The sequence below is a fragment of the Diuraphis noxia genome, unplaced genomic scaffold (assembly GCF_037042655.1).
Source record: "Diuraphis noxia isolate RWA-SAM2 unplaced genomic scaffold, SU_Dnox_SAM2 contig0002, whole genome shotgun sequence".
NCBI lineage: Eukaryota > Metazoa > Arthropoda > Insecta > Hemiptera > Aphididae > Diuraphis > Diuraphis noxia.
In genome coordinates, this window is record NW_028301712.1 from 50,314,215 (window position 1) to 50,340,737 (window position 26,523).

Below are 26,523 nucleotides of genomic sequence, written 5' to 3' on the forward strand. Positions count from 1 at the left end.
TAAAATACAATAACTTCGTTATTTCTTAAATATAAGTAATACCGTATATATATATGTTTGTGTGATATTCATGTATAATATTATATTATTTATATAATTTTGTAATATACATTAACATACGCCTTCTAAGTTTTAAGTTGACAAAGACGTATGCATAATACTAAATTTTATTCAGTAACCCTTCAAGAAATTTATGAAATTTTGGCATCAAAGTTTTAATAGCTGCCAAATTTAACAAAGACACCTAAGGATGTGTCCATGTTTACCCGTCAAATTAGTTCTGTGCCAAATATCAAGGTTCAAATGCATTTCCGGCACCATGTTGGTGAAAACATAAAATTCGCTAAGTTTCAGAATTTAGTCTGATGAAAATAATACAATTTATTATTTACTGAAAAAATTAATAGTAGGCATCTTTTAATTTTTGTTTAATTATTTAGATTTAATGTCAACATTAAATTTGAATAAAATAAATTATGAATCTATAAAAATACTAAAATTAAAACTGCAAAATGTACTTTTCCTAGTGTGATGGTTTTAGAATCATTTCAAATAATAGTAATAATATTGATTGTTATAGTATTTATTATTTAATTGTTTTAAATAAAATTGACTATCATGTGAGGTTCTAAAAAAAAAAAAATAGTTTAATCAAATATTGTATATCTAAATATTATTAACAGAATAAATAAATGTACATATATATATTTTTTATTATTTTTATTATTAATAATACCCTCGGCAACATGGGCCATTGGGCGTACAGTGCGAAAATTATAAATTACAGAAATTACAAAAATTGTATATAAGTTACATTAAATTTTGGATATAAGAGATATGTGGCTGTGATGCATTGAATGATGTTGGTAATGGATTGAGGGTGATTACTGATTGCATAGAGTTTCTGATAGTGATTCAGATAGGTTGTGGCTTCTTCGGGTACTGTCGTAGGTTCGGAGTTCCGTGAGTATATGGTTGATGATGACTTGGACACCGCAGGTTGTGCATATTGGGGGTTCTTCTTTGGACATTAGGGAACTCTGGGAGATTTTCGTGTGTCCAATTCTTAGTCTGGTTATTATTACTTCAAATTTTCTGTAAATTTCAAAGGGAAATGTCCAATTATCGCTGTTATGTTTTAATTTCGTGTAATAAGATGTCCACCTGTACATACCTATATATTACTACTACTTTAATGTAGAAAACGTCATAAAAGCAATAAATAAACAAATAGTAAATAATGGTGTCTTCATACGATGCTAAAATAAATTTATGTGCCAGCTCCTACGTATATGTATAATAAAATATTGTTCCTCTATAACATATTATACATTTTTATGATTATATATTATAACATATATTTTGTGGAGTATATACAGATCAACGATTTTGAACTGTAGAATTGTAAAAATAAATCAAACTAATAAATATAGAGTTGTTATAAAGCAATAATTTATGCATACAAATTGGGCTTCACAGAAATTAGAATAAATTTTATTAAAACTTTTACAATTTAAAGGCAACATTATTTAATATGTAGAGCGCCTTGAAAGCCTTTGCCGATATTTTAATTACCAAACAAGATATAAACATTTTAAAACCGTAATAATTTTTTTTTTTAATTTTAAAATGATCATATGACTTGCCTTAAAATTAAAATATCAATAAAATCTCACGATTATATATCCAGCATATTAATCATACCATTAATATATAATATAAAATAACTCTAATTTAAAAAAAAAATAGCTTAAAAAGAATTACTGTGAACGTAATATTTTCTATGTGCAGTGCGACGGAGACAATAGTTATGAGTATGTGTTCCTATTTTAGTTATTATCACTGTACACAAAATTGAACTATTATATTATATTTATATGACATATTCAGTAAGATTATTTTATGATTCAAGTTTTGGTCAATTGTGGCGTGTTTTTGGAAAAAAGCCTTTTGGGTTATTTAGGTCTCTGGTATTTGATTTTTAAGTGGTTTTATTTTTAGGGATGTTACAAACTTGGTTTTATTTTATAGTACAAAGCCTTGTATAAAAAAATTCAAACAATTGCGTAATCACAATATATTATATATAATATTCTGAAATATTTAAGTGAAATCCAAGGATGGCTATAAGAATGTATGGTTTTTCTAATCGCCTCCTTCACTAAGAGTATGTTCGGATCGGGCTCTGTTAAAATAATCAGTACCTAGGACAAACAAAGACACGTTTCAAATGAATCATATTATAAATTAATATAGTATGATAAATTTGTATGAGCCCAAATCCATGGACTACAATAGTAACTTCCATACTTAGAAAATCGAAATCAATTCTAAATTGAATTCACCAGATTAAAATAATACGATGTAATTTATAAATGTTTGCATTAAATCAGGCACTATCTATCTAAAAATCGCAAAAAAACCAAAATATACGAGAAATACCACGTGAGATACCACTTCCAAAAGTTTATATTACAAAAAAACGTAAACCTGTGATATAAAAATTACTGTAATTTGAGCGATGCATTAGATGACGAGATTTGAATTTATTATTAGGTATATCAAGCCGTCAACGCAGTAACGTACTACACGATCATGGGTGAATCTAGATGAGACCTTGGGGGAAAGCTTAACATCCCCAAATATACATAACATTAAGTCAAAAAAAATGTTTGCATCGATAATGCGTACAATAAGCTAAGAACGAGTAAGCTGCAAGATTGCATCTCAGATTTGTAAAATTCTTGGATTTTTATTTGTTTTATATTATAAAATTAATATTATAATTTTTATGCTCGGCAGTAACTTTTTTACAACAAATACGAAACAATACAATTTTTAGCGTAGATTATTAAGCTAATTATATAGGTACCTAAATTGGTAATCGACAATATAAGATGTAATATAGTCTTTATATTTATATTTCCACCACTTTCAGTTGAAAGATGAAACTAGTCCATAATAGTGAGAAAATATGAGGGCTACAAGTCCAAAACTTCCCCCTTCTCCACAAAATTTAAAAAATATAAATTTGTTCTTATAGGTACGCATGTGTGTATACAATACAAAATATCATTGTGCGCCTACAATATAAAATAGTTTAGGACAAAGGTTATGTCGACGTACACCCCTGCAACAGTGGCGATGATGATGATATTCCACTGGCGGAACGAAAAATACGAGAAAAAAACTGTAAAATAATTAAAACAATTATTTTACGACATGTGGCGGTTTCGTGGTGTTTATGTGCGTGGGCTATAATAATGGGACCGGGTAGTCATTCAAAGTTATATAGTGGCGGCACATCTCGGACGGCGTTGTCTATAAATAAGTCGGCGGCGGCGTCGGCGGTGGAGATGCGTGCTAGGCCGCCGCCGATATACCGTGGTATATACGTATACCAACACAATATCGTACAAGTACGTAATATTCTCTACATGCACGTGTAAAATATTAATTAACGCGAAATTGTCTAAAGTTTAAGAAGCCTCCGAATACCGTTGAGTGCATATGTGCCAAAATCGTTTGAATTTACATGACGTGTTTAGGTACATATTATTATTATTATTATTATTAAATTATCATTGTAAACAAAATTGTTAATGCTCCTTCGCCAGCCACCGCGATGTCTCGATCGAATAATTAGTAACATTATTATCGCTTACGAAATAATTTGCTCATCATCATCAACTGCATCGTGAGTATAATGTATTGTAAGTATAATATGACGTGCGTGGACTGCATCTGTAGATGTAGAACAGCGCTTATTACTATTCGAGTTATCGTTTTTCGTCCTTGAGCCAGAAAAAAATTTAATTCTCCTATATACTAATACTATATATTTAATGCATATATACCTAAGACTTAATGATTTTTTAGTGCTGTGTGTATATACACGACACTATAATACGACGACGGCATCACGTTTTTTTTTTTTTTTTTTTTGTGTACTTGGCACTCGAGTGTTTCTATCCGCAATACCTCTCGAACAATAATCTGTTGCTCTCCGTTCGAATAACCGCGATCAATCGTCGATATTCCACATTTATTTATCAAAAGGAGAGAAAAAACCATCTGTTCACTATCAACTTGTACAGCCGAAATGTATACGATCCAAAATAAATTTAATTTCAAAAGTACAACGTGAACGCGCGCGCGAGACTTTAGTGCAACGAACACAACAACTGTATACCGGCCAAATAAATTATAACCCAAGGACTGTTACTCGTATTATATGTAATAAATACATATAATATATTTGTTTATTTATATAAGTTCTCGCGAGTCGTGGTAGACAGTATCGTGTAATAACCGTGATCGCGAAATAAATATTTATTTATTAATAGTTAACTATATAACTCAATATGATGTGCAGTATGCACGTTGTTACGAAGCAGAGCTCGCCGTTATTATATATGCTATAATGTTTACATATTTTCAATACAGTATTTTTGTTTTGAAACTCAAAAAACTATCTTCAATTGAATTTGTTTTGTGTACTTATTCGAAATTAGCATGTCTAAACATTATCCGTTATTCGTGTATACCACCGCGTTTCTAGTCGTTGATTAACCTTTACTATTTAAAAAAAAATAAATATATTTTACGGATACCGAACGGCAATCACGCTAAAAATATCTTCTCGAACATAATATTATTTTAATAGGTACCTAATAATATACAAATAATACTGAAATTTAATTTTAAGTTTTTAAGTGTTTAAAGATTAAAAGAATATAATACGAAAAAACGTCAACTTACCTAATCCTCGGCTAAGTCGACATTTTTGTTTGGAGTAATTTGACATAAATGCCAATCAAGCTTAAATGATACATCAAAAAACATAATATAATACATACACATTTTGTATTAATTTTAAATAAAAACTTGTATTTGGAATAATTTATAAAAAAAAAACCGATATAAATGTATAATTTGATAAACCTCTATAAAAAAAAACTGTATATAACAGTTGAAAATATTAAATAATAAACTAATATTAAATCAATCATTTTTAAAACTTAGTTTTAACAAAATTTTTATTTAATATAACTATTAGCATACACTGTGTATTTGTATACATACTATTATACTACAAGGAAGTATAAGAAGAATCTGACAGTCACTTTAAAGTGGGGCATACAAATAAACTACTTAAAAATTATCTAGAAAAATCGCTCGAGCGTTTGAGACGGAGACAAATTATTTTTGGGTAAAGACACAGATATATACAATAATTGTATATACGTATATGTGGGTGAAGATGCCTGAACGCCACCAATTTCGTCCAATATCTTTGCTGTCATATTTGCAGTTTATGAAATACAAACGGGCAACAAATCTAGTTAGACAAATCTAATCTAACACGATCTTCTCTCGGTTCGGCCATTGCAGCATAATAGTGAATTGAACTTAAAATAAAAATTTTGCACGTCATGCACTATACATTCAATCCATGTTTGTAATACACGCGAGTGACATTTTGAGACAAATATGTACCCTTTCAGTCTTTCACTCTTGGACGGACGTACAATAATAATTGAACGTATTACCATATAACAATAATCGTACGAAAATAATAATAATAATAAAAAACCAATAAAACACGTCGTCTGTAATTGGCCCACTGCCAAAAAAATAGAATATTTTCCTTCGAAAGTCTCGCACGGCGCATCACGCTCGTTTTTCAAACTTACCCCGTCACCCACCCACCCAGCCATAATCGTGTACACACACATACATACACGCACACAGATTTTGGTCGTATTATTATTATTTTTATGGTGGCAAAGTTTCACGACAACAACAACAGTTATTGTCTTGGTGCGTGTGTGAGAGAGCATTTGAAATCTAAATTTGGTCTCGTGTGAGTCGGTGTGCGTATGTTGTAGACTCGCAGTCAATAAACGACAACGACGATGACGGCGATTCTCCTTAGAGCATTGACTCTTGGTGCCCGGAGAAAAGGGCCGGGGAGGGCGTAGAAGGGTTAAGAAGTTTGCCCTGCGATCTCCTCCTCGGCGGATGATGGTGAGGAGAAGAAATGATGATGGGCCGGTGCAGACGGTGGGTGTTTCTTGGCACGACGTTCCGACGCTATTTCAAGATCACCGCGCGACGAAGACGACAACGACGACGACGGACTGCGCTCGCAGCGACTGAGATGTTATATATATATATATATATATATATGACTTTTCTATATGTATAGTGTTATACACATAATATTATTATTATACTCTAGCAGTTATTAAACGAGATCGTCGCAAATGTATGATATATATACGTGTATATACACTGTATGTGATCGTTTCCCGTCATCATTGGTCTTATGTATATAATATATATATATATATATATAAATATATTATTATGATAGATAGTAATAAAACCTCATAAGTCCCGCGTGATTATTATATTATAAACCTTGTCGCCGTATATCACGGCCGGCGGAAGGGCGCCTCGAGACAGATTCCTCGAAGTTTTAAAATTTTAACCGTTTAGTCACGTGGTTTTATGACGACGGCGACGGTTCTGAATGTCTTTTTGCAGTTTTTCAGTATGGTCGTAGAACCTCCTCCCGTCGTCTTACTACCTCCCTCCCCCAACCCCATTTCTATCATGGTAATAATATACTGGTATAACATAAATACATATACATCACTATATAGTTGCAGCACTTAAACGACCTATAAATGTTTATAATGTGCGTATTATATATTATTATAAAAGTACATACGTCGCCACTGCACGTTAATTTTGAGATTTTACTATATTATGTTATATTATTTGTGGCTGCAAAAACCTCGTGATTTATAATATCCCAAAATTATCTTGCGGTGACAGGGGCCTAATGACGCGATTAAGACCTAATAATATTTATTGTATATATGTATAAAATATTATAAGCCCATCAGTGACGTACCCAAAAATGTTCAATGGAGAGGGTATGTTATAACTTTATAAGTAATAACACCCATTAAAATGAATTGTGGTGATTGAACCAAAGGCACACATAAGGGAAATTATGGGATGATAGAGGGGGGATATAACCCCCAACTTCCCCTGGGCATGCCACATGTATATACCTAAAGTTAATATTTTCTACCCTTGTGATAAACAGTAGATGAACTAACGAACTAGGTACTGTTGTAAATAAGTAATTATTAATTAAATATTATTTTCAGTCGTGCAATAAAGTAATTCGTATATTACTGTTATTTCTTTCTTTTTTTTTTTAATATACTTGGAACAGAACTTAATGTGCGTTTATTATACTATACAAGTATAATACGTCGTCACTGCCGCCCTCAACTTTTACCGAACCTACCACTGCAGTAGACAGAAACCTCGAGACATATTATTTTATTGGTACCTTTTTTTTTTCCGTATGGCGCTATGTCCGGGAGTAGGCCCAAAGACCTAGTTCAGACACCTATTTGGCAGAATTTTTAGTGTAATATAATATAATGTAATGCAATTTTCTTGCGCCGTAAAGAGCTTAATATATTGACTCGATTAAAACCCAATATATTATGATAGTGCATATTAAGTAAGTAAATATTTTCTACCTTTGCAGCTAAAAAATGTATGCCAATAACAAAGTTATCCATGTGTATAATTATTTCAGTCGTAAAACAATACATTTCACAATTAGTTTTATCTCTATCTTTTTTTTAATATAAATAACGACACGATTTTCTGTTTTTCTATAAATTTATATTTATACATTGACCAGACAGATAAACGAGCATTTGAGTGCTTTATTTTATAAACAATAATATACACAATGCAGATTTTTATATTCAACCAAGTGTAATGGATATAAACATATTGCATATTGTAAACAATTAAAGCAGCTTTTACGAATCGATCAATCGAAAACAAATCGTAACGATGGGTAGTTTAAAAATTGGATTGGTTGTTTATTATAAGGTACAAAATTTTATATTGCGAAATACATTGTTCAATGTACGTGTTTAACGGATATATATAAAAAAAAATAGTTAATAAGCGTACCTATAATAAAACGTTCAAAATACATAGTATTCTACCTCTAATAAAATATATGATATTTTATAACATTTTTTAAAAAAAATTTATTAGAAAATAGTTTATTCAATAAAATAAAACCGAAATAAAGTCATGGCTTAAACAAAATTCTTTGAAGATCACTTTTGTGAGAATTACTAAAATTTATATAAGTGCAACTTAATATTAGGTATATTATTATGCAAATGTATGAAGTGTTAAATAATTTGTACTTAATATTACAGAAATGGTAAAGCGGAGAAGGGAAAAGAAATTCAGATTCTATGAATTAATTAGATAACAAGTGACCATCAATTAATGTTTTTGAATTAAAAATTTTAAAAAGTTTAAAAAAACTTATAAAGTTAATTTGTTTTAACGCTTTAATCTAATTATAGTTAGTATATTTTGCATAAAATTGTGTTGAAATTAAGAACTTAAATTTTCTGACTTTTTAAATATTTTGGCTTTTTCAGTTGATTTTAAAATTATAATACATAAAATCAAAATTTAAATTGTTGGTTTTAATGGATTTTTAGATTCATTAAATTAATGTATAATATGTTTTATCTACATGGTTTTAAATAAAAAGAATTTGATATTATAATAACATTATTATACTCCCTAATAATATAGAGCTATAATTTATATTTATATTGTGTTTATTGATTAGATAAATAGGTACCTATCATACTATAAAGATAGATATAAAATTCTCTTTATATTATGAACCATGTACTAATTTAAAAAGTAAAAGAACTTTTTTTATAATGAGTTAAGTTAATTTTTTTCCATATAAATCACTATTTTAGCTTAGCGAGTTAAATTTCATATTAATAACTATATACTCGTACGTGCTTTATGCGGACCGCTTGCACGTTTTTAAGGTCTGTTAAACGCGCCGCGTGTTTGTAAAACGCAACACGGTTAGTATTGTGAATATAATTTTGTGCTAGGCTGCAGTCGGATTCATTCAGCAGCATCACATACATGAATTTTTGCAGTGGAACAAGTCCAAAAATGGAAAAATGAATCAATGAACATCGACGCACACGCGCCAGTGTAATGAAATGTTCGCGAATCTGTGCCAGGAAATCGGAACGGAGACCCACGTGACAAACTGAATAATTAACGCGGATTCACAAAAACACACGACCGGCGCGTGTTATTTTAAATAAAACAAAATATGTCTGTGGTTTTTTTTTCTTTTGGGGAGGACGTAAAAATACACACATTTGCCTAATGAGTCTCGTGAGACTTGCCTACAGCGTGCGCATGCGTATTGCGCGCACGTTTAGGTCACAAGAGAATCATATAACGTATATAAGTAGGTAGGTACATATATGTATATAGAAGAAAGATCGTATTAAAGGGGAGAGAACTCAATTGGCCATTATTATTAATAATGAATGCTACAGTATAGCCCACAGGGACCCTCTCGCGATGACATTACCGTTTTGGGGTTACGCCGCGGTTGGGATACACACGCGGTGCGGGTATTACTGGGACTTATATTGTGGTGACAGATTGCAGACGATTCTAATGTTATTAAACCATACAAGTCGAAAATCGGAACGAATATATGTAAAGCTCTATTTTAAGCGTGTTTAACATATTGCAGCGAGAATGTGGTCGACCGATACATTTATTATAGGTCGTGCTGTTTAGGGGAGGGGGTGGGAGGTTATTGGTATAAGTTATTATAGACTTTTATTCCGATTGCTTATTGAAATTCAATACATAACTGATTATAATAATTTTTTTTCTTTAAATATTAGTTTTGCTTATTTAATTTAACTTGCATAAAATAAATTTTGATTTTGAAAAATGCATATTCATTAGGAATATTAATTGCAGATTAGTGACTAAAAAAATACACACATATGCAATACGGCGCTTTATTGTTACATCTCGATTTTAATTTATTTCAAATCAAACTTCACGGGAAATTCGGCTCGGTGTAACGCTTTGTGAACTAATTTTACCGGGATTGATGAAATGGAAGTTATGGATTGAATACTTATAGTACACCATTTGGTATATTTTCGTACGTTAGTATAGTGGTTCAAACTAAGATCATAGATAATCTATTTATATTTTTCAAAGAACTTAAACTAACGAAATCCGTGTGTGAGCCACCCTATAACACTCTAAAGGGGTTGAAATATTGAGCAACGATCAGTCCCCGAGTTCCAAAGAATATATTGTGAGCAAAATTTGGTGCAGTAGTTTTCAAGTTTATAAGGCATAAGTCCCATACAAATAAATATTAATTTATATAATATATATATACTACGTATAAAGGGTGTCAAAAAAAAAATTAGGTACCTATAAGTATGGAAATCTGAATGCGTGTCTGAGTAGTAGTTGTAGTTTAAGGCACAGTGCTGAATGTTATTTTTACACTCAAATAAATGTATAATAAATATACTACAGACACGTAACCAAGAATTTATAGGGGGAGGGGGGTATACCATCTATATAAATTTTCAACACTAATATTTACACATTGAAAATTAATTTTTAATTAATGGCTATATTGTAATTTGTATTACAGTCTATTGTTCACAATTTTATTATTCTACTCACCTAGCTATAGCCAGCTAGGTAATGAGTTAAAAAAACACGAACATGAAGAGGAGGTATACTACTCCTATAATACCCCCAACCATAGCTATACCACTGGTGTGCAAACGTACTCTTTTTCAAGTAGCATTTAATATACACTTCAATTTATAACAATTATATTACCATATTATATTTCAATATTTTAGCAAACATAAAGGTGTGTACCTATAATATAACATAATATGTTAAACTGCGGCTACTGTGGGCTCTTTGTTTTAAATAACCATTCCAAATTTCGAATAAAAATTATTTTTTAATAACGGGGTACTATTTTAAGTATGCTCAACCCTATTTATGTTTAAAATTATAAATCTATTAAAATAATTTTTATATAATTTACAGAGAGTAGGCTATATATAACTTGTAGGATTTTACAAATGCATTTATCTGTAGATTTAAAATCAGTACGCTCTTTATGAAGGCCGCCTTAAAGTACGTACAAGCCATACGTCCACACTGAGTGACGATTTCAATTGGATAATTAGGAATGGCATGTCGACCATTTTGAAAACATTATAAATGTATTGTGCTTAATACCTAAAGTCAACCCTATCGATACTATATAATACGTAAACACGATAAAATTGTATTCTAAATTGAGACCGAGTGATGAAATTATTAACGCACGTAGGTACCGCCCCAGTCCTCAATTCAAACATTTAAAATAACAAAAATAATAATAACGCCATTAATTGCCGTAGAATTTTTTGAACAACTAATTAATTGTTTCAACAAAGAACCTATATAGAGGATATTATGATATACGACTTATTACAGTTTTGCGGTTTTGCCTTGATGCGCTGCCATCGAAATCGGTTCATATAATAACCACGATGTTGATGCTGCCACCAATAAAAAAAAAAATCTTCGATAGTCAAGAAACAGGCTAGGTAATTCGTTTCATCTGACCGAAAATTAAGATAATCGTAAAGTCGTAACTCGTAAGTAATATGTTCGAAATTGTACATATAAGATTAATTATTTGTTAAATTGGAATTTCATCACTTAATGTACACCAGTCATATTCACACGAACTCGCGGTCACTGAAAACAACGCGAAAACGGTTTGATTGAGAATAGAACAATTCAAGAAATATGATGTGACGACCGCAATTTCCTCAACACATTGCAACACTGAAATATTTGATACTTACATGACAATTATATCGATACACATCAGAATATTAAATACTATGACTTTTATAGTTTATGTATAGACAGGTAGCTATAGGTAAAAGCATGCCTATGCATATGGCAGGGTAATCCATTTGACGTAAGAAACTCGTTATTTCAAAAAATATTCACGTATTAATTTTTTTTTTACATTATCTTAAGTCGTTGAAAAACTGCCATTTTATATTATTGTATACTACAATCAGTTACAATATTTGAATCAAAATCAGTACGAAAAAAACTATTCTTTTGAACATTAATCATAATTATATAATATTTTAAATTCACATGACTAATATTTTGCAATAATCTTTAACAAATCATCTAGTTCCGTGTATTATATATTTATATAAAAATTTGATATTTTTCGCTTGTCCATGAAACATGTTTTTAAAAATATTGAATTGCATTAAGCTAATAACTAACAACATAATGCGTCGATTAACCATATTTTTCAACTATATTCCAAAAATATTATTGTTTGTTCTTAAAGTAATTTTGTTATGATTTATGAATTATGAGCAATGGAGCCACAAGTATCTAATAGGCATTATGACGAATTGAACGGCAGTATCTCAAAAAGAGACTCTACAAGTGATGTACCTACTGATGTCTATAACTTTTATAACCATCAATGAAAATTCAATTAGGCAATAAATTATCCGGAGATTAATTCGTTTCTAATTAATTTAAATGTGAAATAACCGAAAAAGTGCGTTTCTAGAATAAATCAGAAGAAATTAAGCTAAATTTGGATTGTGATTTGTGGACCTTAGTTTACTCTGTCTATCCAATGATTCATTTTGTGTTTGTATATTATAATATCTTCATATCTTATGTATTAAAACAATTGGTAATTATATTAGGTAGGACAGGTGTTGAACAAAAGTAAGAAACTAAGAAATAACTTATTTTAATAAATTCATCAGAATTATTACTAATACGTATAGCTTATAATATTATATTAGATTATACGAATTAGGTACGTATAAGCTATAAACATGCGTATTAACTTAAACTAAATGTATGAAAATAAATAATTATAATAATATGTTGCACATAATATCATATAAGTGTATAATAATATTTTAATATTGTTGCTTATAAGTTATAACTTTTAAGTTTATAACCTTTGAGTTTTTCGTATTGTATTATCCATGTTTACTGTTTAGTTTAAATAACGCTATCTGTTCATTTTCTGTACCGACTCCGGAACAAGTGTTTGTGTTAACAGATGGCGCCCTAAGTAATATGTGCCACGAATTTGAATCAAAAACGATTTGCATTCATAACTTAATATAAACAATTTTTAAAAATGATCAATGCTGAGAAATAAACTCGAATATTCTCATAGTTTTTATTAATATTTTATAAATATGCTCCAGCATTTGATTTCTAAAAAGTTGATTGATTTTTCGTTAATAATAACGGTTTAGTTTACTGTAAATTGGTGTTGATTATTTTAATCATCTTGATCTTTATATCTTAAATGGTCAATATTTGGTATGTCTAAAATGTCTTTAATATTTCCTAAATTAATTTGTTCAACAGCTAACTCTTCTGCGTGTATCAGTAAGTTTTAGTGAATTCGCATATTATGGATTACGTTTACTATCTTTATAAGAAGAAGCTTACATAAAGTGGGTATTCGTTTGATCGTTTCTCAGATTAATTTCTCAAAACACTTTTAGATATGCCATAAAAATTGTTCTATTACATTTCTGACTATTTAAAGGTTTTTGGCGTGTTAAAATTAGGGTATTCCCACCGAATAATGAGTTGGATGATTAGTCATGAGGTACCTATAGTTCTAACTGTTCTAAGGCATCATTCATTACATGAGCACCACTAATTACATATAATATACACTTCTGTTGTTAAAATTTAAATTACTTTACTTATGTATATATTATATGAAATATTTCATTTTTGTTATTAAACTAATGTCTTACCAATTATCCAAGTGTCCAAGTAGCCATTCGCTCTATTATTGAAATGGAATTCCATTCCATGGAATTTTATTTTTGCAGAAAATACTATAAGGTATTTTTGGCTTTATTAACATTTCTACAGAAATGTTCTATCTTAACAAAAGGCAAAAATCAGACAGGCGTCATTTGTGGTATGGGAAAGCAAAGGTAAGACGAAGGTATAGCAAGAGGCTTCATTCCATCAGTTGTTATTTATTGATTTTCGTCCATCTCCTAGCTGCACTTTTAAACATGTTCATAAAATAATGTTTAAAACAAATTCAATGAATAAAGTTTTGGAATTAACCCAATATAGTAGGTATATGAACGGAACAAATTTATGGTATATTTATTTTTCCAGTGCGTTGCAATTTCGGATTGATTCCAAGTATTCAAATAACAAAGACTAGGTATGCTTATTATATTATCTTTAACGAGTTTTTCCAATACTCTGAGTAATGTAGACATCAGTAGGGCTGTATATGTGAAATATGTAACAATTGGACGATCTTATACAATATAATATCTCAAAAATTTTGTATAGTGTAAGTAGGCGTATTATCGTCAAAATAATTATTATATTAGTTACCTACCTAATAAAGTATTATTATTATCGAATATTCGAATATATAATATATAAAATATATCCTGCACGATTGAATTAACAATTGTTCTGCGTTGACTGGTTTGCGTTTTATTCCGACGAAAATTCAATTGTAAATCTCTTTAAAAAAAATAACGTAGATATTGGTACGATTGTGATTGACTATATATATATATATATATATATATATATATATATATATATATATATAATGATATTATTATATATTTATATATGTGTTAAATAATTTTACGCTGTTCTTCTTCCAGCAACCAGCACATATATAGATATTCATGTTATTACCACGGTTGGATGACCGGCTGAATTTGTTGCACTATATAATATATAGTCGATAAATATATTACTACAAATATATATATTATATATTACTATATATATATATTATACCTATAGCTACTGCTACAGGTAATTGAGTCTTTTTCGTCACCAGAAAAGAATTTTTTTCCTCACAACCCTCGGGGCTCCTGCTGCTGCTGCCTGGTGCACTGACTGATGCCACCAGCCCAAGTGGGGGCGTATATATAGCTCCTAGCTGCTGTGTAATGATGTTTATGGCGCGCGAAACAATATACAATAATAATAACCACCGGAATCCAATAATATAAGGACAATCTTCCTGTCGCATCTATATGGTGGTGTCAAATCCTATACATAACAATAAGGAAGTCGGCCCGGAGGCCATGTCGTGCACTACGGTGAGAGGAATAGGAGAGGGATGACCCAACGTCAAGCTGTGTGTGGAGGAGGAGGAGGAGGGACGGGTAGGCGTTTAAAAACGTATCACAGAATCTCATAACATCTATCTATATATTTTATATACCGTAAACGGCAAAATATAATAATAAAGCCACGAGTATTTGCATAATGCGCTGGATTGGCCGCAAGGTTGATGAGATTCTGGCCAGGGACCTTGGAAACCACCTCGGGGATGGTGTCAGGGTATATACGTTGTAATACATTTGCGGAGTAGGCGTGTCAGGCGTCCGACGAGACGCGCACGGATGCAAAACATCCCGCGAGCAACTGCTAGTCGTTTACATTGTTATGAAGTATTATTATTTATAACTTTCTATATCCCTTACTCTTGTAGAAAACAGTAAATATATACAGTGAATACACTAACCTCCAATCATTTCCAATTGCAAAGAAACATTGTTCATAAAAAGCATAACTATTTATATTATTAATATTCAAATCTTTAGTTTCCATAACTCATAAATCATAATATTATAATTATTAGTAATTACCTACCCGAGCGATTCAATTTCTTACCAAAGTTTTAATAAGTTTACCTCGATTATTTGTACATATTATTATATTACTAATTACACGAACTACAAACAAAATTTTAATGGGTATAATAGGTACCTCTGCTGTTATTCTGAAAAAAATTAAATGTTTAAAATTTTAAATCTGTTTTATTCTGTCTAAGTATGGTAGGTATATTTACTATATAAATATCAATTACGAAACGTGACTTTTGGTATTATATTTCAATGTTGAAAAAAAATATGGGACTAATATATGCACAGTCTAAAATATGCATATTTTTGCATATTTTGGTAAATAAAATGCATATTTTACAATTTTTTATTGCATACAAATCCTAGACCTGAAGATAACGTTCTCCGATGATGCAGTAGAATCATACCGGCTGGCGGCTACCACGAAGACTTAACGATTGTTATCGAAGACTTTCTTTGAAAGTCTACTTGTTGTCGTAAGAAAAACGATATAAATATAGTTGTTGACTTTTGAAATTTTTATAAATTTACATTTTAAGGCGAGTAGATAATGTTTTTGTAACTATATAGTTAATAATATAAAAATATAACATTATTAAATGATATTGGATCTCATATTATTTTTAACTTTTTAACATTATGTAATCTTTAACGATTAACAGTTAGAGCCAACAATTTATTTGTAGTTTATGTACTGGATCATCTGGATTGTTACCAATTTCAATAATAATGCATTTATGAACCATAAACAAATTTAATATTTTAATCGGGAGAGAGAGATAAGAAAAAGAGCATAGCTATTTGGTAGTATGAATTAAGAAAATTTAATATTATATTGGATGATAAAACTTATCTATCCAATAAAGTATAAAAACATAAAGTACGATTGATGCATAACCATAAATAAAAGGGTAGTTTTGTATTTTAATATATAAAAGGTCACTCGATACTTAATAAGTGTTACCGAAAATATTTGGTACAATATTCCTTAAAATATTCTTAATAAATTAAAAACTTATCTGTTATCTGAAATGTCATAAATTGAATTGGAATTTTCATTTGATATTAATTTTTTGGTATATTTAATTACAAAAGTATTTATTCAATTGATTTATATACTTTTATTTAATTCGTTGAAGTTGAATATAATTATTCGTTGAACTACAGTTTTATTTAACTTTGATAAACTCTCAGCTTATAAATTTTTAAACAAAAATGGCTTTATTAAAATAGTTTTTAAATGATAATTAAAATGCAATTCTTGTAAGCATCGTTTAATCTTAAAAACTAAAAAGGGACTATTAAAAATCCGTTAAACAGAAAATTGTTTCGGCACGTGACGCAAAGGATTTAAAGACATTTTATGTATTCATCTCGAATTCGTTGTGTTAATATCATCCTGTTAAGCTTATCTTTAAATAAGAAAAATAATATTTTATGAATTTATTTCGTTAGAAGTCTTAACTTTTTTATGACTTAGAAATTCTCAGTCTAAATCGACAATTTTATATTTTTATGTACATCTAAAGTAAAGTTTCTTTATTCAATTTCTTTGAAAGAAACATTAAAGTAAATCATTCAGTTTTACAACAGTAAATCTTATCGACCTTGCAGTTCTATAACGCGATATACAGTGTTTTAATTTCTTGTTGAATGATAAATAATATCAAATAACATCGAGAATTTCGTACTGCTGTATAGTAGATTTAAGTGTACCTGGTCAGTCATCATTCAGTATTAACTATTTATGGATGTGTTGTGTTTTAAGTCTGCAAATATACATTATTATCATACACGAAATAACGATTCTTAACAAAATATTATATTATACTAAATATAATATACTTATAATAATATGATTATTATAATTTTATTTATTTGGTTGGCCAAACATTAATTTGACAAAAATATCACATAATATAACAAACTTTTATGCAAGCAAAGGTATTTAGTATACCATTGAACAGTGTGAATTGGTTTATGGTATAAATAATTTAAAATAAATGATAATTCTTTGCATTTTAAATAGTTATTTGTGTTTACCTAGTAGACAATAATGTACGTTATAGCGATAAGTTGTAATTTCCAAGTTCTTATGATAAATATAGATTATAATTACAATATAATACCTAAATTCAATATTTTTCAATTAAATATCCAATTTTGTCAAAATTACAACTTCAAACTCTCATAAAAACAATGTCTGTAGACTGTAGTTACCAAAGCTTTTTAGTATGATTCGTTGATTAATTCTAAATTATCAAGCTTATTTATTTATTTAATTATCAAGCTTATTTACTCACAAACAAAAATATTATCTAAAAACAACTTTCTAGTGTCAATAAATATCACAAAATAATATATTTCATAATTTAAAATAGACATTATAATATTATTTATAGTCATAATTTTTAAGCATACTTATCATATAATACATACATTATAATAATCACATTTTCTATAATTCAAAAGTTTGTAGTAATTTAATAAATGTTTGTTTTTGAATATTACAAAACATAACAATCTAAAATATAATTTTAGCAAAATATCTTGATAATATATTCAACATTTACCTGATATATTTTAGGACCGCATTTAATTTCTTAAACAAAAGCCGTAAATTTTCCACGAATCCGATTATCAAAAAATGATTCCGTTCTCATGAAGTTAATTTACGACATTTTCCCATATCACTATATGGATTTATAATTTAAGTACAAAGACGGCAAACGAGAGAGGTAGGTAACAACCACAGAGTGGTGAGTGAGTGAGTGAGCGAGAAACGAGAGAGTGAGAGAGTTGCGATACATTTGCATAAGTGATATTCGTTGGTTTTAATTGGCGAAGAGATAACGCTGTTTATACGACCGTGTAAGAGACTTGTTCCTCAGAGTTTATCTCGTCAGATGAGGAAATTTACATAGGGACCTAAAAGACTGTCTTGGAAAAGGCACACGATGTCTTTTGATAGGGTGAATTTTACCGCGGCTTTTATGATCGTGGCCCACGCCAAAAAGCCCCGCTGTACACACCCTCTTGGGTTTCAATTTCGATTCCTTTTAGTAGTAATGACAAATTACAGCGGAGGTGAGAGGTTGTACGATACCGATTTTGAACGCTACCGTTATATTATTTGCATAATATATAAGGCCTTTTGCGGCGTTTTTTTAATTAATGTTAAAACTTTCCCATATATTATACCTATACGTTTAATGGAAAAATAAAACAAAATAATATAAAGTTATTAAATTATGTAAAACAAATAAAACAGATAAATTCGAGATTAAAATTAAGTTTAGGTACAATATTTAAAAAAAGAATCATTATAATAATATTATAGGTACATATTACACTATACTATAGATCTTATAGGTACTGTTATGAGTTTATGGCTTAAAAGTTTAATACGATATTATGATGTTGGTTTTATGTGGTAAAAGCATATATACCGTTTTGTTTTTAATGTTAAATAATTCCGGATATCGAGAAATCGACTATTATTATTTATTATTTTCATCGTGCATTACAGTTGTACGTTACATTATAAAACATTTTTGTTTGTTGTAATGACGCTGTATAGCTATTATATTATGCTTTAATATACTGCATATCCGTTAATAGAGAAGTTGCAGTGTCTTGTATAGGTATTATTGTTTTATTCATTATTATATAGTAATCATGTTTTGTACAGAAAGATTTACATTAAAGAGATGAACATTATTTCAACTTTAAAAACTTTCATACGTACTTTTTATTACAACTAGTTAATAACACAATATATAGCTATCGTTTTATATAACTTCAAATAAATGTAAATTGTAATTCATCAACAAATAACAGAGATGTTTAATTAACGGAATAAAGATAGATAGTTATATATCTTATAATATAACTGATACCTAAAGTATTAACATTAATTACTTTATTTCATAAACGTTATATTAATGTGATGACATTCGTTAGAATTATTATTAAGTCATAAATACGATAGTATTCATTTGGATAAAGTAATAGATACGATTGGAAAATAAAAATAAATAGTATAATTTTATACTCATATAGTATTGCTTATCAGTCATTAGTTAATAGTAAGTAAGAAGTGTCTGCACGTAGGAGTATTATAGGCGTGTAGCATACATACGAAATTCACGAATAAATCAATTTATTAGCATTTCTGATAATATTCTTAACATATAAAATATTTATAAAATCTATTAATTGCATTATAATAAAAATTCAATAAAATATTATAGGGACGTAATATTGCGCGTTGAATGTTTATTTATACGTTATGATTAATATTACCTATACTTGTATATCTCTATATTATGTTCGTTATAGAAATAAAAATAATTTCGAACGATTTGGCGCATCGTGGAGAAATGGTAAATAATGTAAATAATTTGAATTGTTTATGAAATACGTTGTTTATTTACATCCGTATGACGACGTACGTATATACATATTTAAAGAATAAAATATTCAACTCATCAATATAATGAATCTAGTTTAGTCTGTTCCATTTTATTGTCATTGTTTTTATATATACAATATATATATATATATATATAGGTATATACAAACACATTTTGTTTAAATTATTGTAAACGCAAGCCAAAAAATTATTTCAGTCTATACTGCTTCTCCCCATCAACCACTGTAGTATGGTAACTGGTGAATTCAATTTGTAATTTAAGCACTTTGTATCCACATCCTATATTATTTTGTTTATAATAATTTTCCATCGTGGAGGGGTCTACGCTGCCGAAACGCATAATATATATTATGTGAGTAAATAATAGTTACGGTTTGAATACATCACCTGATCATAAATATTTTATTTTTTTGTGCTTTTTTTTTACCAATTTGTGGAAAACGCTTTCGATTAATGATTGCTGTTATTTTTTGTTTCACTAACATCGCCAAAAATATTTTCACAGCTACTGTCAGTTATTGTATGAATATATAGTATTATATAGTATATAGGGCATGCATCAATACTGTACATTGACTAGACACGAAATCACGAAATTGCTACTATGCAATTTTGGATTTTAAAAGCTTTTGTTAAGTCATAAACTCATAACTCGTAACTCGCAATAGAGTAATACTTTTTGGTCGCTGTTTGAGATTAAAAAAAGCTTTTCCTTGGTAAAACAAAAATTCAATATTTGTCTCATGGTTAATGTTTTATATATAGAGAAGTAGGTATTAAAAATAGAAATTGTATACAAAATTATGTAGGTATTTAAATTTAAAAATAAAAAATCCAGAATTTCCCATAAAATTGTTGTCGTTCATTGATCACCGAGACTTAGAGTGATGGCAACTACCGTATAATAGCATGTGCCAGGACAAAAACAAAAACAAATGCAAAACAAATATTTATTAAATAAATAAAGTATTATATTTTTAATACTTATCAACAAATGGAAAGTACCTATTAAGTACCTGAATATATTACACAAAGTAAGTGAATGTTCAGTTACTGTTGTAGTAGGTAGGTACTGATCAATATTAATGATTATCGGCAAAAGTTTTACATTAAATGGCATATATAATATACATAACGCATAAAGTAAAACATATATTAAACTTTTTGGTTTGGCCGAATAAGTGCACGATTTTGGTCGAAAACGCTTATGCCCAAAGACGTTTGCGAAAGCGCGGGTGTAATTTATGATAGTAACTGCAGTACGTCAAACACAACAATATGGTGATATAGTTTAGAAAAAAATATGCGCTGCATACAGTGAAACTCTCACGCAGGGCAGTGGAAAACGACGTGTGTGAGCACGAGCAAACGTGACGAATGCGGCCAGAAGTTTTAGTTTCCCACACGGTCGTCGTCGTCAGTCGGGGTGAAATTAGTTACGGCCCCGGCGCGAGCGGTCGTCCAAAATCCGTCTCGGGTCGAACAGCCGCGACCGGTCATAACGGCGGCGACGACTACGACTAACGACGACGACGACGACGACTACGATATGGGAACACGACCGTGTATTATCGTCGACGTCGTTGTTGTTGTCATCGTTGTTGTTGTTGTAGTTGTTGTTGTATAGTTATTAATATTGATGGCCTTTGCGCCACATTTGCAACGTTGAGCACGGAAATATAGTATGCGTACAAAAACGATGGGGTGTAAAAAGCCCCGCTCGATGACGCGCGTGCGGAAAGGATTAGCCGTTTAACAGTGCAAACAAAAGGCGCGCGCGCACATAATAATATAATATATTATTTTGATAATATGGTCGTCGGAATAATAATTTATGTACGATGATCGTGTAACAGTGTAAGTAAGCGTTTTTATCTGACTAATTAAGATTGTAAATTTCATATTATAAAAAAAAAATCTAACTAATTAATACGATACGTTGGTGCCGATAAATAGAGTGAGTAGATACGATATGAGGAGATGGGAATTTGTATCAACGCAAGGAAATCGAAAATAGTGTTTGTAGTTTACGCCAAAATGTATGTTATTGTTTTTTTATTATATATTAAGAACACAAAAATACGTACCAACTTATAAAATGTATTACAGGTACAATCGAGTTATCCGGCGTAGGTCCGTAGGTTAGGTGGATACCATCACCGGAAACGCCCGGACACCTGATAATATAGCTATACCTTATAAATAAATCCTTGACACATATTAAATAAACATTCTTAATGTGTTTGCGTTTTAGAAATCAAAGTTGAGATTATTCTGACACAAAATGCGAAAAGCACTAAGCACTGTCCTCGGTGTGAGGTGTGCACGACGAGTGAAACGGTAATCGACTGTCATAGACACGCCGAACGCCGTGAGTAGTAGAAGACGCAATACCGTTGTGATGTGTTGAAGCGAGCAATGCGTTCGACATGTTCTGATCGAACGGTTGGTCCGGGAGCAACACCAGAACTGCGCAAAACGATGACATGCGGTTTCCTAGGCAAATATAATAGTGGCCGCAGCTCCACGCCCTTAATCGAAGTCATCCAGACAAAATAACCCCATGATGCGGAAATACGCGACAGGTTACGTTGTCCATCGGTGTTCAGTGGTAAGCCGCTCATCGCTCGCTTTCTCCACTGCCCACCGACAGTATGCAGAGCGAAAACCATATAGACAGTATCATCACTGTAGTGTCTGTAGCATGAGTATCAGTTCCGCGGTACCACTTCTTCGATCAACGTTTTGTTATTTTTTTTTTCTGTCATCACTAAAAACGCGGATTAACCATCGGTCGGCGGATATCGTCACTCTTGAAACCGCTTCATCTCCACGCCACCTTCTTTGATATACTTTCGTTTGCCGGAACGGTCGGCGATAATATTGTGCTTTGGTTAGATTTGATCAGTGGCCCAAAAATGGTTATATTATCACAAAATCTGTACCAACTATGTCGTCGAGTAAGCGCCGTTGTTTATTGTGTACTACACTGAAATGTCTGCTGTTCATTGTTTCTTAATGCGTTTTATTATATAATTTCATTAAACATGAATTACTGACGCGACCACTTTGAACCACGTTTAAAATTATAAGAATTTGGTCGATACTTTTCGAAACACGCGTTCATTACAATAATTAAATTACTGTTTGCAGGTGTAGTTGTTGATACACGTGTAACGTTACAAAATAAGAATATAATGCGCCAATAAAGCTCCACCGCACTACCTCTGCAGTTCGCAATCGTGATTAAAATTAATTTTAACTAATAAAAATATCACAGGCCTCACACCAATTCTCTCAACGACGAGCACCGGTCCGTCCGTCTATGCTCTTTTTTTCTCCTACTGTCGCCTACGGAGACACACCGGCGGCGCCACGTATTTCTTTAGCTATTGATTGTGCTGTTCGAAAATATGGAGTAGCGGCCGCTGTAGTTTTACCTAGAGTGCCTTGATAGAGAGAGAGAGAGTGTGGCAATATGACCTGATAAGAAAATTGTCCGCCATTTGTAGGTTAATAAATTAATAGCTCATACCTACTTCTTGTCACTTGATATTATATTATATTGCATCAATATTCTATTCATAGTTTGTTTTTTATAACTTTCTCAGTGACATTTTATTTTGATCTAACTCATAAATATATTTACAATATTTGAGTCTAAAATAAATTATAAGTAGGTAACTATGTGATTTTTAGGTTCTTAAAAGGTTAAAAGGAACACGCTAAATCTATTCAGAATCTATTAACAAACAACATGGATTACCTAATAACTTTGATTATACTTTCATTTTTGAATATGTCAGCTAATATCTGCCGTACACTCTTTAAAAGGAAAACAAAATAATTGAAGACATATTGTTATAAACAATATCTAGGTAAGTACATAACTTCAAATAAAATATTAATCTGACAACAGTCACGAAAGAATATTAAATGACTTAATGTACAATGTATTATTTTAATCAGAATGCGTTTTTCTTTAAACTGAGTCAAATAAAAAGTAAATACAATAGAGAATAAATATTTTATCCAGCACATTCTTCACAAAGACAAGAGTACCTAATTAGTTGGAGCCCAATTGTCTATTTTCATTTTTGATAGCATAATTTCATTCTGGCTGGTTCTTTAGGAAAATATTTCACGATAAACCCTTTTTTATAAGAGTTTGAGCAGCCAACAGCCGTACACCCAGCCACCCAGCCATTGTTACAATACTATAAATTATAATAATAAATAAACAAGTTAAAAACATTATTGGTACTTTCAAATGTATTAAATAGGTAAATTAGGTGTCTACTCGGACTACTATATTATAGGTATATCGTATTGTATTAAAAACATAAATAAATATAATAATTATTGGTACTTATATAAGTGTAAACATGCAGTCACTAAAAAAAAAAAAAAAAATTGAATATCTATTCGAAACACATTACACAATTTACAGTTTAAGAATTATTATAATTTATAATATTATGAATATTATGATATACAATAATATATACTCATTACTCATATAATATTAGTTGTTATCAAAAAAATATTAGTCTACTAATGGCGGACAATCTTGATAGCCAATCAGGAACGACACGTTCTATGACAACACTCTTATTATCAAGACACTCTAGTTTTGCCCTCTAATTTATGTCCGCGTCATAGAACATGGTGTTTGAATAAGTTTGGTCGGGCATCGACTGGTGTCTGGTCTCCTATTCTATAAGTATTCGTGTATGTAACTAATATATAATATAATTATTATTTATGTATCTGGCCGGTACAACATATGTAAACTATATTGTATTATAAATTATACGCTTATAATTAGGTAATGTTATTATTAATATACGACGTACTGGAGTTATTATTAACAGCTGGTTAACGAATGGGCGGTGACATTATAAATATTGATAAATAATTTAACCTGAACATTTCTAGTTCATAATTCTTCTGTACACTTCTTAGTGTAAATATTGCACAACAATGAATACAATAATACTATATTAATACAAACTAAGCAGGTGCCTAGTAGATAATAATAATAATTAACCGCCATCCCCCACTCCGGGGCATGGCAGAAACCTACGGGTGCCCCAATAGAAATTCTGCCAAAACTCTCATCCACGTGTAAAACCAACCTGCAGTTCTGTTTGGTACGGAACCACCTTCCCAATGGCCTTAGTTGCCGCGGGATAATTAAAAAAAAAAATAATAATAATAATAATAATAATTAAACAAATAGGTATAAGAACGCACCAGATTAGTGTTAGCAATACAATAAAAAATATCTCCACACAGTCATTTATTGGCATATCTAAATGGCATACGTTTTGGGACAGCTGGCGTAATAACTAATTATTAGAAATTGATTCTGAGATATAGGATATAAGTTTTTATTATAAAGTGTATTAAAAATATTTAAATCCCAAATTTGATTGCATGTATTTTACATGTTTTTTGAATAAATGGAACAAACTATTTAACTGTATCAATGTGGCGGGTAAGTAAATATAATATGATCTAAACCTATATAAAAATAATAAATACTTATGGAAGTAATTGTTTTTCTAGATTTAAAACGATTAGTTCAATATGTAAAACTGTTTTACTATTCTTTGAAATGTATATTATCGTTTTCGTTTAGCTATACATCAAATTTATAATAAAACGAATAACGAAATTGTAAGAAAAAAAAGGGAGCGCAATTTTTAGGGAATTATACAGAATTTTTAGGGCATAAAAACATTATATTTAGAGCGTTAAGATCCCAGGCCTTAGTGTTGTATCATTTACAACAATAATTATCAATAACAAAACCAACATTTTTAAATTATTCTGTATTTATACTAAGAATAGGCATAAGATTTAGGCGATTAAAAATGGTATCAGACGTAGTAAGTTTTTACCAGTTATTTTTTAACTGCGATAATATACGATTGTCCAACTGAACAGTTTTTGAAGTCGTGAAGGCGGTACGCAACATAATGTTGTTTCTATCTTTTGAATAGTAGAACATATAATGTCTCTGTATATATATATATATATGATGTGTCTAAATGGGTTTCAGGATAATTAGCGACTTATAATATATATAATGCTAATAACGACATAACGTCACAACAGAAAACAACACAGGATTACGATATAAAGAGTAATAGAACGTAGCCGCACTACACGTCTAGGCAGTACACGTACAAAGGTAACGGCAGACGCGTCGATTTCCGGTAAGCGGTAGGCTGCCTAGGCGACGGAACAGTAACGCACCGAGAACAGCCAACAAAGATCCTCTGGGCTCGCGATTAATTTCCGGGACGGTGAATGAGACGCGAGTTGCGGTGTTACGTATACCGACACACCACATAACAAAAGAACGTCTAAATTAAAATGTTTTCTCGTCCCAATGCCCGTGACAGGTAT

At 30.4% G+C, this 26,523-nt stretch overlaps 1 long non-coding RNA gene across 2 annotated transcripts; it reads right to left on the reverse strand.

Annotated features, from left to right (window-relative positions):
- Window positions 1-710: 710 nt before the first annotated feature.
- LOC149058609 (uncharacterized) lies at window positions 711-4,192 on the reverse strand. 2 transcript variants are annotated; one of them, XR_016190363.1, is made up of 3 exons: window positions 3,858-4,192; window positions 3,666-3,744; window positions 711-1,315 (listed from the first exon to the last, which is right to left on the reverse strand). It is a non-coding gene; the product is annotated as an uncharacterized LOC149058609 (long non-coding RNA). The 2 variants fall into 2 exon arrangements; XR_016190362.1 differs by having other exon boundaries at window positions 3,666-3,794.
- Between the last annotated feature and the right edge of the window lie 22,331 nt (window positions 4,193-26,523).